Genomic DNA, 14,694 nt, shown 5'->3' with positions numbered 1-14,694 from the left:
GAAGGAAATTAGTGTGGCAAATAGCCAAGAGTTATTGGTAAACGATCATTTCTTCTTTTAGTCACGAAAATAACATTTGCAATTGCCAAAATCTAGCTTTATATTAAGCAGAACTGATTCTGTTTTTCTTTGCGTTGAGTGCAGTAGTGTCTCTACATGTACCACTTTTATTCATTCACAACAAATTTCATAGAAATTTAGTTTTCTTAACGTGTTTAATAGTGTGAATCATGGTTTTATTTTCAGTTCTGTTTTAAAATTCATGTTTTATGTCAGCTCTGATTCCGGGGGTGGGGGAGTGTTCCTTTACAATGTAAGATTCTTCTTCACATATCTGAAACATTGCAGACAGTGTCGTTGCTATACTCCCAGATATCTTTAGTAGTATTTAAAAGAACATTCATGTGACTAAGATGTACTCATCAACCTGTTAGGGTTACTTACTCAATGACCGTCTATACCTTCTCTCTGATTCTTCAATTGGCACCACAATGGTCTTTGCTCCTCTAAACAAAGCTATTTGCTTACACTTTCAACTCGTGCAACATATCTCTCCTTCTCTCCAATGAATCTCACTTTGAAGAAATTTGTGCCCTAAACATTTCCTTCCAAACATTCTTCTCTAGAAATGTGATCTAGAATTTCTCCGCCGCCCACGTTTCTCTCCCAGCTAAAGCTGATTTTCCCTCCCCTTCACCAGATATTCGAAACGTCGCTGAAAAGCATTAATCCCAGCAGTTCTCACGCGACTTGTAAAAGTAAGGGACACCGTTCCTTTTCTTGTAATTAATATAACATCCATGTGGGAATCTAGTTGAGGGCCTTTGTTAGATCTTGAAAGGGGTTTGTAGGCGAAATACTAAAGATACTCTTCAGTGCTACAAGAATATTGGGTGACGTTGTTATTTTGGTTATTTTGTTGCTATATTTATGTTGCACAACATCTCACAATGTCCTTTGTTAGGAAAACGTTACTCCCTCCTCGTTACCTCTTAAATATGCAAACAAGCATACTTCCGTATCTACAGCCCACGTACTTTCAACAACGAACATATAAATAGTGTCAAAATCCACGTTTGCTCTTTTTTTTTATCATAATGTGATTGTGGATTCAAGAATTTTTACGAAATTGGATATTCAAGGCATGTTTGGAGCTAATTTTAAATTTAAATGAACACAAATGTTGTTTACGAGGAAATAAATTGATCTCTAGTGTACAACATCAGCAGTTCAAGGATAATTCAAACACAAACATTTTTTCTTTCAACACAAGTCGGATTCATCTCACAAATTTTAAGACACTCGTCTTGTGTTTATGCGATCTTCAATGCACCAAAAGCTGATTCATTGGGGGTTAAACAACGAACAAGATATAACGAACAAGTTCCTACAAATTACAACATAAAATTTAGAAAATGTAGAGATAGATATATGAGCCTCTGGAGTCCGGTGGTTTAATCACAGTTGGGGAACCATTTTTGACGATCATGCATCTTCTCCATAACAACTGACTTCTTTGCATTATTTGAATCATGTTCTTTCTTATATGATTGATAGAGGAAGTTAAGTTTAACCCTAGGCATTAAGAGGCGCTGATGAGAATTAAGGTATCAGCACCAGGATTTGAAATCGTGATCCGGCTTCATACGATAAGGTCTTACCTCCCTTTTTCAATCACTGAGAATGATTTTTTTAGCTTTGGAGTTAATTCAACTCTTATTTTAGGGTAAACAGTGCTGGCCAGCACCCTCCGTCATTTTTATGACCTCTTCCCCCCTCTCTCTCTTCCCCCCCTCTCTCTCTTCCCCCCTCTCTCTCTTCCCCCCTCTCTCTCTTCCCCCCCTCTCTCTCTTCCCCCCCTCTCTCTCCCCCCCCTCTCTCTCTTCCCCCCTCTCTCTCTTCCCCCCTCTCTCTCTTCCCCCCCTCTCTCTCTTCCCCCCCTCTCTCTCTTCCCCCCTCTCTCTCTTCCCCCTCTCTCTCTTCCCCCCCTCTCTCTTCCCCCCTCTCTCTTCCCCCCCCCCCTCTCTCTCTCTCTATATATATATATATACACATTATTTATGTATGTATACACACACACACATATATACATGCATGTGTATATATATATATATATATATATATATATATATATATATATATATACATTATTTATGTATGTATACACACACACATATATACATGCATGTATATATATATATATATATATATATTCGTATACATCCCTACATATAATGTACATGTATAAGCGGAGGAGTGGCTGTGTGGTAAGTAGCTTGTTTACCTACCACATGGTACCGTGTTCAGTTCCACTGCATGGCACATTGGACAAGTGTCTTCTACTATAACCTTGGGCCGAGCAAAGCATTGTGAGTGGATTTTCTAGACACACACACACACACACACACACACACACATATATATATATATATATATATATATATATATATATATATATATATATATATATTTTCTAGACACACACACATATATATATATATATATATATGTGTGTGCGTGTGTGTGTTTGTGTGTGTGTGTTTGTTTGTTTGTTTGTTTGTTTGATTGTTTGTGTGTCTGTTTGTCCCCCCCCCCCATCGCTTGACAACTGAGGCTGGTGTATATATGTCCCAGTAACTTAGCAGTTCGGCAAAAGAGACGGATAAAAAAAAAGTACTAGGCTTACAAAGAATAAGTCCTGGGGTCGATTTGTTTGACTAAAGGTGGTGCTCTAGCAGGGCCGCAGACAAAATAACTGAAACAAATAAAAGAATGAAAGAATAAAAGAATGTATATATGTATAGGTATAAAAATATTATATGTGTGTGTGTGTAAACATATACGCACACATGCAAATACACACACACACACGCGCACATTGTGTGCTGGCTTCTGAGGATGCATTATTCACTTCTTCGGTTGACCTTTTCCTGATAACACTTATTACAAATCGAATTAGGTTGCATTTTATTTGGTTTGCTTGGAATTCTTATTTACACAAGTCTAATAAGTGAACAGCACTCACCCTACCAATGATGTTTAATTAACTTAACTTTACCATTATTAATTACCTCTATAACGCTTTCTTTCTTTCATATCTTAGGTGTTCGGATTGTGAAGGTGTGAACTTTGATATTTGATGCGTGTTTAACGGTAAGTACTGGCCATGTTTCATGTTTCACAGCTAACAACACTCACGTTCAAAGTTTATTGAACACGACGCACAGTTTCCTATAAAATCAGCCGACATTCTAAAGTTGGAGGCGTCCTGTCTTTCATCCTTTTATATTTCATATTCATTAACCCAGTATTGTTATCATGTTTATAGAAAGAAGAAAGTCAGCTGGTGGATTTTTTTCTTCTTTCTGTGCAATACAATACATTAATCATATCTCGGATCAGCTCACTTTTTGTATCTGTGATTCTCTTCATGTCCTCCCTGTCTCCACGTTTCTGTTCATATCTCCAATCATTATATATGGTAATGGCGATATGAAAACCAGTGTTGTTTTTGCAGCACGCAATTCCAATCTCTTCGAGCTCTAATAGTCATCGAACAGGTTCGAATGTTAAAAGTTTTCTTTGTTTTCTGCTTTTATTATTTTTCTTTTGGTTATCACGGCATGAGATCTATATCTCTGACCACCCATTAATAAGTATTTGTAAACATCATATGAAAAGAATGAAATGGGTAATGAACTAGAAATTATGAACTTCTAACAGGATAACTGACGTTGCTTGGGAAGCATAATTCGGTTTATGACTCTTAAAAAGGAAACTATGGTAATTCGGCTGAATTGTAGGATTTCAAACACAGCATTGATATTCTTTGCAACAGAGATAACCCGGCTCTCACCGTCACCGTTACCATTTTTATATAAATATATAACACAATATGTGTGTGTGTGTTTGTAGAGAAAGGTGCATGGCTGTGTGGTTAGGGTATTCGGCTCACGATCGTAAGGTCGTGAGTTCAATACCTGGTGGCACGTCGTTGTGTCCTTGAACAAGACGCTTTATTTTAACATTACTCCAGTTCACTCAGCTGGCAAAAATGAGTTGTACCTGTATTTCAAAGGGCGACCTTGTCACAGTGTGTTTCACGCTGAGTCTCCTTGAGAATTACATTAAGGGTATGCGTGTTTGTGGAGTGCTCAGTCATTTGCATGTTAATTTCACAAGCAGGCTGTTCCGTTGGTTGGGTTAGCTGGAAGCCTCGTCGTCATAACCGATCACCCATCATAATTAATCCAACATTTTTGAACACAACTGACTGGTTTGTGAGAGAACTGCTCATTCCAGAGTTGGCGATGCCCTCCACTTTGAGCATTGTACAGTTTCTACACCAGCAAGTTAATTTAATTATGATTTCTAAGCCCAAACGTAACTTTATCCTTTCTCTTTCTATATTCACCCCGTCTTCTCATTCCACATTTTGTATCCACCTTCTCGTGCTTTCTCGTGTCCTATTTTTCAAACAGAACAACCCATGTGCTCAGAGACAGAAGATTGCTTCGAGACACAATGAAATGAAAAATATATAAAATTATAACCATCCCCCCAGTATGTGATCTCTTAAACAATTATGAGGAAGATAGTTAAATGTAGAATTACATAATAGTATTAGATAATAGTATAAGATATGGATATACCAAGGACCAAGAATATATTTAAAGGATAATATCTTAAAAAGAATAGACAGGCCACATTTAATATAACATAAACCTCTAAATCTTAAGCACTAAAAAAAAATCCAGTTACAGCGAGATCTTGTTATTATCTCCTCTTGAATTCATCCTCTCTAATGTTATTTTTCACAGTAGTTTATTTATGTTATTCCCATAATACTTAGCGCACGACAGAGGGAGCAGCCATTTGCACAAGAATGAGAAGGAGTAAACATTATGCTGATAAATATTCTTCTTTTGTTAATTTTGTTTACTAGATTCATTTACATACATAGCAAACTAGTTTCAATAATATTTCTTGTTTATCAATGGTATAAAAATTTAATCAACTTCATTAACCATAGTATCCAATTCACAATGGAATACAATAAAAACTACCCATCCTGGACATCTTAATCATAAAAAGAGATACTGAAATTGAGACCGACATCTTCAAATCAGCGGACTCAAAACAATATCGTCTATTCTCCTACTGCCACCCAAAACATACTACAATAGATATACCGTTCAACATAGCAAGAAGAATTTGCGCGATTGTATCAAACCCAGAAACCCGAGAAAGCAACTCTAAGAACTTAAAAAACACATTACTAGAAAGAAAATACCCGACCAGTCTAATCAAAAACAGAATAGGAAATTATATAAAGAGAGAGAGAGAGAGAGAGAGAGAGAGAGAGAGAAAAGCAGATAGACAGATATAGTAATTTCGTTTGGATGTTAACCCTATAAATCTTGTCCACAGATGGAGGCCATCAGACAAAAAGTAAAAGGCCAACCGATATTATATATGCGAATTTGGTCGAGGGAAACTGGGTGGAAGCCCATTGTGCATATACATGAGTGTATGTGTGTCTGTGTTTGTGTCTATGTCTGTCATCCCCCACCGCCTGACAATTGTTGTTCGTTTGATTACGTCTTTGTAACCAAGCAGTTCGGTAAAAGAAATCGATAGAATTAGTACAAATCTTAAGAAAAAAACATAAGTGCTGCGAGTGATTTGTTCGACAAAACACTTGAAGGTTCCTTCCCCAACATGGTCAGGATCCAATGTATGAAACAAGTAAAAGATAAAACATGATAGTAGTTATCATCCTAGAGTGGTTAATGTCTTGAAGATGTTACGAAAAATCCTTCATCGTTGTCTGTAAATATTTCCTTTCTTTCCAACTTAATCCTGAACACATCAGTGACAATTTTACTCGGTAGGCATAGGCCATACAGTATATGTATATTTATAATTTCTCGGAGCGACAAAATAAAATAATCAATAGTTTTTCGTACCAGAACAAATATGAAATTTACATTTTCCTCTCAATCTAGATTGGTTGTTGTTCTTGTCATCACTTTCCTAATCTTCATCATGTTAGCTTTTTTCATTTTTGTTCTTTTTGACAGATTTTTTTGGATTACTCTTTTCTATTTTGTGCTTAAGAAATGTCACTCATTTTCATTTTTAATAATTTTTCCATTATTTTTATCATCATCATTAATATTATCGTTTTTTTGTTATTATTCCTTATGTAAAATAATAATAATGATGATAATAATAACTATTATTTATTTCTTTTTACAACTATTACTGTTGTTATCTTTGTGATTATCATTAATTATTATCACTAATATTATTATCATTATTGTTATTATGATTATTATTAGTATCAGAATTAATTCTATTGGCCACTACGAAGTAGGATTAGTAGAAAAGTAACACAAGGCAGACACATTCACCTACAGCAAAGTAAAAACAGCAAACAAAGAAAAAAAAACACAAAACAAAACAAAAACAAATAAAACGGCAATTCCGAATCGCAACAAGTCCACCAATTATATCTGTATTAACAATGATGTATCAATGAACCAGATTATGGTGCAATGCACAACAATATTGTTATTTTAATGGAGACTTAGTTATGCACGCTCACGGCCAGCCCATGTGAGATTGTATGATTGGATTTCTGAAGAGCTTTCGTATGTATGTATGTATATGCACACACACACACACACACACACACACACACACACACACACACATATCCATATACATACAAACACATATTCATACATATATACATATATGTAGACAATAATTACGTATGGGTGTGAGCAGTACAAGCGTAATTCATCTGAACATGACACTTAAATCATTAAGTTCGGAGAAGGAATCTAAAGTTACTCTATTAGTCGGTGTTATGGAGTTATGCCGAGACGAAAAATAACACTAGAATATTTCTCAGAAGGTCTCTAACGAAAGTTTATCTGACTTTGTGACTATGCATCTAGTCACCTGCTGTTTAATTCTAAGCAGTAATTCTTTTAGCCAATAGAAGGAGGCGTGCAGACTATCTGGATGCCTAGAGTACGTTTCGATGATTTGGCAAGCAAGACAGAATGCTAGAGCAGAGAGGCACGACCTCATTGCCGTGTTGCTAGATCTGGCGAATGCCTGTGGGTCAGTTCCACACAATCGTTCTTGAGCCATTGTATATCTTAAGAATAATAGAATTATATTCAAATGTAAGATTGCAACCAGCGTTTCAAGAATGGTCATGAAAGATCCAATTGGTTTTACAGTTTCAAGCATAGCAGTCAATAAATACGACTTGTGAAATGAGCGTTAAATGGTGTTCCTTGTATTGTTAGCTTGAAGGTCATTCTTATTAAACGTATGCCTGGTCTCATTTGCCAAGGTTTTTTTAAAAATCAAACTTATTAGCTATTTGTGCAGTAAATCGTCGGTATGTTGCACAAGCAGACTATAGACAAATACTCTCAAATTTCTTTCCATCGCATTATTGAAAATATAAACATTCTCCATTGTCAGTAAATCGCTGTTTCACTGTTCACTTTAGGATTTATCTACATTTCTCTATTTCTATGGAGAAAGAAGCACTTAAACAGCAATTCGTTTTATGTCTACCATGGCCTCTGATACAATGTTTATATAATGTTCACCATTACAATGGATTTCAACATATTGAATAAAAGCACTTATCTTATCCTGCTTATGTTTCAAGTTGAATTTCTTACGTTGTTGAATATCAAATAATTTCTCATCGTGTGACGACAGAATGATGTGAAATCAGTTTATGAAAAACATGAAAGTAATGTCATTCAGTTTTAGCAATAGATTATCAATTTTATTGACTCTATCTTCTCCCTACATTTCGTAATTGTCTGAAATAGTTTGAAACCTTCTCTCAAAGTTTTCATGCAACCTTTTATAACAGACACAAGTTTGAATGTATAACATTACATTGTGTCATATCCTGATGAAATACTGATATGAAAATCTTTGAAAATGGTTTTTCACTTTGTTTTCGAATACATTTAAATTTACTGGAGATAAATCAGTGTCAGAAGCATTTAAATTCTGTTTCTCAGTTCTTATACTCTAAATTAAGCGAAGATTACGGACATGATAAGGAAATCTGTTCACCTGCCGTTTTGTTTGTATTTTATTTTGTTCACCTTCTGTCACAACTTCTCCACCGATCGCCTCTCTTAATCGGTTTGATTATGAACACTAATGCTCTGAGTTCAACATTTAATTTCGCGGAAAGGTTTCATAATATACAATGCCTCTCTAATCCCACATGATATAGAGGATCGCCTTCTTGGGATACTGACGGGCTTTTGGACTCGTCAAATGAAAAACTAATCTGTATTTTGTTTTGTTAAGTTTTATTTATTTCGACATAGTATAAACAATCTTTCGCATATTTCTGTTTTATCTCTCACCCTATATTTCAATGAAGTGTACTAATTTACTCCGTGTATAGCATAACGAGTTGCACAATATTTTGATAAGAGAAAATATTACTGACTAAATTCATCTTTAATTCATATTACATTGCTATGTATGAAATGTTGTGTATGTTTGTTTTTCTTTTACATTAGCGGAAATAATGTTTAAGAGGTTGGAACAATGCTAAACAAACCTTCACTAATTGACAGAATACAAGAACTAAAACGTGGAATTCAATTCACTGTGGCTTTTCAAACTTCGATTTGTAGCTAGCCTCATTTAATTTCGTTGATATCACATTATAATGAGCTGTAAAATGCATTTAGGTCAACATTTTAAATTATGAAATTGTAACAAAATTCTACTCCCTGAAAAATAAAGAGCTGAAGAATGAATGAAATTCTGTTCAGTAGTTCCAAAGCGATTCGACTCAATATCTATTTCTCAACATTTTGAATTATCAAGTTGAAACGAAACTATTTCGCTTGTATTAGAAGATTACAGCAAGTCAAGAACGAATGCTGGCATTTGTTGTTCTCGTATATATAGCAGATGATGAGTATATGTGTGTGTGTGTGTAGTACGTATGCATTTCTACAGTTTATATACTATATATATATATATATATATATATATATATATATATATATATATATATATATATGTGTGTGTGTGTGTGTTGTGTATATATGTATTTACAATTTTTAAGAAAGTAAAGGAAAAAACTAAAACAAATAAGAATTGCCGGTGGCATGAACACAGAAAAAGAATTTCAATAAATCAAGAATTATTCTTGGATGATATTTGAGAAATCGTTGTTCATTTTTTTAAATCTATATTCATGCTTCTGGCATTCTGACGCGATTTCTTAATTCATTGTCGTTTAAATTATGCAAATTAGCCATACCGATAAACACATTCTTATATGTCCAAGTATCTCATCTGTTGGAGGCATATGTAGATCAACATCAGCAGAATGAAATAATCGAGTGGCGGTTGCTCCATGTGTAATATTATTTTATACTGAGTCCTAGTGCGGCGGTCGTCTCTGCCCACCCGTTACTTTGATTTTGGTATTCTTTAATCAGTTGGTTACTCTTGACATTGTAAAGATTTCTATTGCATAATATAATTTGTACACACCCCTGTAACTATATATATCCAATTATAGGGTAGCTATATTTGTAGACAACTCAGTTTACCATGTAATAAATAGTTTCCGTTTCTTCGTAAATTGTGCTTTTGATAGACAGACCTCTGCGCTTATGGGACCAGCACTCTTTTATTGTGACGGAATTAAGCAAATATGTAATTTCTTATTTCTTATATTGTTTGTTCTGGATTGCATTGCTTCTATTACATCATCCATCATATGTTATTTACTTATTTCTCTGTATTGGACTGTTTCAAATATATTGGGTTGTCCGTAAAGTTCGTGCCGATTTTTAAAGGAAAGAAGAAGGTCAATAAATACTTGCCATTAAATTTTTTAATCAACCAAATATGAACGATTTTGTTGCACAATTCGTCAAATTAAAACCAAAAAATAAAAATGATAAACCAATGATAGGTAAATAAAACATAAGGATAGGTCGACGTATTCCTAACGAAGTTCTTTGATTTTTTATTCACCTTACTTTGAACCTTGTGGATGATATCGGACTGGGGCTTGATGCATCAAATACCTTATTCAAATGAATCTTGATTATTTCTTACACACACACACACACACACACACACACACACACACACACACACACACACACACACACACACAGGGAGATGGAGAGAGAGATTGAAAGAAAAAGTGAGAGAGAGGTAGTCAGACAAACAAACAAATAGACAGAGAGATTGATCGATTAATTGATTGATTGATTGACTAACAGATGAATGTCTATCAGATTGTGGAAATCATTGTTTTCTTCCTTTCAATAGATTAAAGACTGGGAAAGTTTGGATGACTTCCTAATGGAATTATCGAAAGCCATTACGTGTCAGATATGTGTAAAATGACATTAAAATTGTATGCTTGGATAGTTGAGAATCAGAACTATTGATGCCGAATAATGGTAGTGTTTAACGAGGAACCAGCAGCAGGAATGTGAGTTTCAACGAGTTTCAGCGACATTAGTCGAACTGAGGATTTAGTAGAAGACAATTGCCCAGGATGCCGTGCAGTAGGACTGAACCCGAAACCACGTAATTGTTAAGCGAGCCATGCCTGTGCCCTATTAATAAGAAATGAATTGATGCGTTGGCCGGAGTCGAACCCGGATCGGCTGCTTGGAAAACTATTACGTTTCTGTCTAGACTTCTGTATGAAGAAATCATGAACCTCTGTGGCTGATCGACTGAACAATTACCAGGGAAAGTTTCATATATGATATAATATTTGCTAAAGAGTAACATTATTCTTTATCGTTTTCAATAAAAATGGCGAAATGATGAGAGTCTAGTGAAAAGAAAGAGAAAAAGAAGTAAAGAAAAAAAAAGGAACTCAAAGAAAGGGAAAATAAGAAAATATTGTCAAGGTAAACGTTGAGAGAAACGACTGTTAAATATCTGAATATTAAAACTAAATTATTAATAGAGACACAGTCAATATGAAGAGAAACAAATATAAGAGATCAGGAACAAACGAACAACAATGGCAAGAGGAAGAACGTTAACAAACATCAGCACTGATATCAATAATAATAATAAGAAGAAGAAGAAGAACAGCAGCAGCAATGAATCTCGTATAAAAACAATAATAACACCAAAAAGCGTCAACAACAACATCAACAACAATAGATCTCATATCAAAGTAATAACAACATCGCCGGTTACGCTGAGGACAATAATAATCGTTTCGATTTTGTTTATCTTTTGTCTTGGTCTGTTTACTTTCAAGATATTAGAATGTCAACATAGGGTGACGCGTTAAAAATGAGTAATTAGGTTCTCGTTATTAAAATTATTATTAATTTTTCTTCCCTTTGTTATAAGATTGGTGCAATATGAATGGCTGTTTGTAACCATCAACTTTTAAAGCAATATATCTCAGCCTACAATTTATTGGTTTAACTGATACCGTTCGAATCTTTATAGACTTCCTGACAAGAAATAAATATATTTATTTTGACAACATATATTTTTGGAGTTCTGAATCCGATGAATTCTTGTGAGCTACTGATAGCCTGTTGATAGATTTTTGCAGAAGTTTATAAGATTCTGGGATAAGAGAGTGGTTGTCGATCGAACTCGGAATATGTTGGGTGCAGTAGAGTTTCGTAGCGCAGATGTTTCAATTTCTGCAAAGTCACCAGTTGACTACCGTTGCCATAGAAAAGTACTGATTTTTTTCAACGACTAATTGACCAATGGAATTCTGCATCTCTTTGCAGTGATTTCCATTTCATATCACTCTGCTGTAATATTTTCACTAAACTTCAAGTCATATTGGTAGATAACTTCCACTGTCGACACAAAACTGTTACTCTAACCTTCTGATGTAGTTTCGGTTTGAGAAACTGATGATTTACCTCGATCTAGTTGCAGCGGTGGACATCGTCAGTTGTATAAAATCTACTTTTCATCATTTGCCATTATTTGATCAAAAAATTGTATCACCTTCCTTGTAGAAAAGAAGCTCAGAGCAGGTATAATATCATCCTAGTTTTGGTTTGCGTTCAGCTTAAGCGGTGCAGTATCGGTCTAGCTGTTTTAACTTTTCAACCCCTGGAGTCGTTTTTTTTTTTGTGGTTCTGCATCAGTAATGATACTCTAATGATCGTTTTCAATCGCAGTTGGTCAGCCTCAACCGTCTGTAACTTGAAGGCTCTTCTGTCCAGTAAGAACGTTTTGAAATCAATGTCAAGTTGTACACCCTGGCCACTTGGGTGATATTTTGATCATCTTTGATTTAACAGTGAAATAAAGAAGATTGAAGAAGTATAAACAAACACTTTAGTATAAACCAATTTTAGTATATCGTTACTGTACATTTAATAAGCTGACCTGCGAACTTATCCTAGATTGAAGGAGACGGTCGTAACGGCACTTTTAACACTGTTAAACACTGCTTGTCACAGTTACCTAGTTTACAGAATGCAGTCGAGACGCGAAGGCAATTTAGAAGCTTGCTATACAATAAAGTTCTGTATTAAACTGGACAAAATTGCCACAAGTTGAAATGCTCCACACTGCTTAAGTATTTAACTGGTATAAGCCGAGCGTTTGTTTCTCACTGGCACAAAAAGCCAGGCAAAGCAATTCCACTGGTCAGCTCATTAGGATTCCCTTTTCGACAGCAAGGGCATCAGCTGTCTCCGCTTCGTTCCTTCTGGCCTAACGGTCAGCAAAGCCTACTTTGTGGAGGATTTGAAGGAGTTCAGGGAGAGATTTTCATCGCAAAAGACAAGTGCACCATTGCACGACGTTTTCTTGTACCCCAAGCTGATGGCGATGGAAGAGGCCGTGACAAGGTTCCTGGGCTCTTTCCTTTCGAAGCATGCGACAGGTCTTTCACGAAGTGGCTGGAGTTCTATAACAAAAAGTGCATTGAAGTGAGAGGATCCTATTTTGGATCAGAGTTGTACTCCTCTGAAATTGATAAATGTCTCTGCTGAAAAAGCTTCAAAACTTCTGGAATGCACCTTGCATACACACATACGCACACACACACACACACACACACACCACACACACACACACACACACACACACACACACACACACACACACACACACACACACACACACACACACACACTGATATATATCTGTACATAAGTATGAACACACACACACTATATATATGTATATGTTTGTGTGTGTGTACCTATCTGTGTATGTATCTATCGATCTATCTGTTTAACTATATATATGTACAAATCAGTTGTTCAACGACATAGTCTCATACAGTCTTAAAATCTCGTGGACACTCAAACACACAGATGCAGAAAGAATCATAGCGTTGCACAAGGACATGCACATATACTCAACCGTTCACAAACAAATAAATGCATACACATACACAACATAACCATTCACACACGCAAACACACATAGAAACATACAAATGTTCACACAGACGTCCGTTAGACGTGACTTCATTTGATAAACTGTTAATTCAGTGAATTACACGAATCTCCATCTTTATGCGAATTATGATTGTGGGCATTGATGTGTGCGTGCGTGCATGTATGCATGTGTGTATATATGTGTGTGTATGCGTGTGTTTATGTGTGTGTATGCGTGGGAGTGAGAGAGATAGAGAGAGGGGGAATGAGAGAGTTTGTGTGTGTGTGTGTGTGTGTGTGTGTGTGTGTGTGTGTGTGTGTGTGATATCGCTTGGCTGACAAAGAAAAGCAATATTTAATTTGGGCTCCGTTAAACAATGTGATTTCTGGTCAGTAGTTTTGATAAATTAACTTTGGCTTCCTTTGGACGTGTTGATGTGAACGTCATATCATATAAATGTCTTTACTGGAATACTTACTATGTGTGTGTGTGTGTGTGTGTATCTGTGCGTTTATTTGTATGTCAGTTCAAGAATAGGCGGAAGCTAGTGAAAATGTGTAGTATTGAAAGTGTGTATGTGCGTGTGTGAATATATATATATATATATATATGAAATTAACTTCCATTATGCAGCTGAGGAGTACACACACACACACACACACACACACACACACACACACACACACACACACACACACACACATATATATATATATATATATGTATATATATATTTATATATATACATATATATTTATATATATGCATATATGTATTGAATGCATGTTTATACTCAGACGTTGTATCCATTCACCGTTAGACGGTGGTGAGAGGGACAAACGCACACACACACACACATATATGTGTGTGTGTCTACATATATGTATATGTATATATATATATATGTGTGTGTGTGTGTGTGTGTGTGTGTATACAACCTTCAACAAAGTAAGAGTCATGTATACAACTTGAACTGACACACGCATATCAGTACATAAACATACGTTCACATGTACATACACATGTTCACACACACACAAACACGTCTACACACTTATCCTATTTCTCACGTACATCCATAAGTACTTACGTGCATACATACATACGTATACATACATACGTATACATACATACGTATACATACATACATACATACATACATACGTATACATACATACATGCGTATAGGCATGCACACATGCATACACATGTACACAGATGCATACGCGCACACATGTACACACATGCATGTATACA

General features: G+C 35.5%; 1 protein-coding gene across 5 annotated transcripts in view; it reads left to right on the top strand.

The window, feature by feature from the left end:
• Positions 1-14,694, top strand: part of LOC106871701 (G protein-coupled receptor dmsr-1) — a 269,255-nt gene that overhangs the window by 219,773 nt on the left and 34,788 nt on the right. For 4 of the 5 annotated variants that reach the window (XM_089341139.1, XM_089341140.1, XM_052976691.2 and 1 more), the window contains one exon: positions 3,104-3,153. The gene's annotated coding sequence lies outside the window, so the exon portion shown is untranslated. Of the gene's footprint in view, positions 1-3,103; positions 3,154-10,368; positions 11,454-14,694 lie in introns of those variants that run through there. The other variant, XR_016238222.1, reaches the window with a different exon arrangement.

This window comes from Octopus bimaculoides, chromosome 24 (genome assembly GCF_046866305.1).
Source record: "Octopus bimaculoides isolate indiv1 chromosome 24, ASM4686630v1, whole genome shotgun sequence".
Classification (NCBI taxonomy): Eukaryota; Metazoa; Mollusca; class Cephalopoda; order Octopoda; family Octopodidae; genus Octopus; species Octopus bimaculoides.
This window is presented reverse-complemented; position numbering and strand designations above follow the sequence as displayed.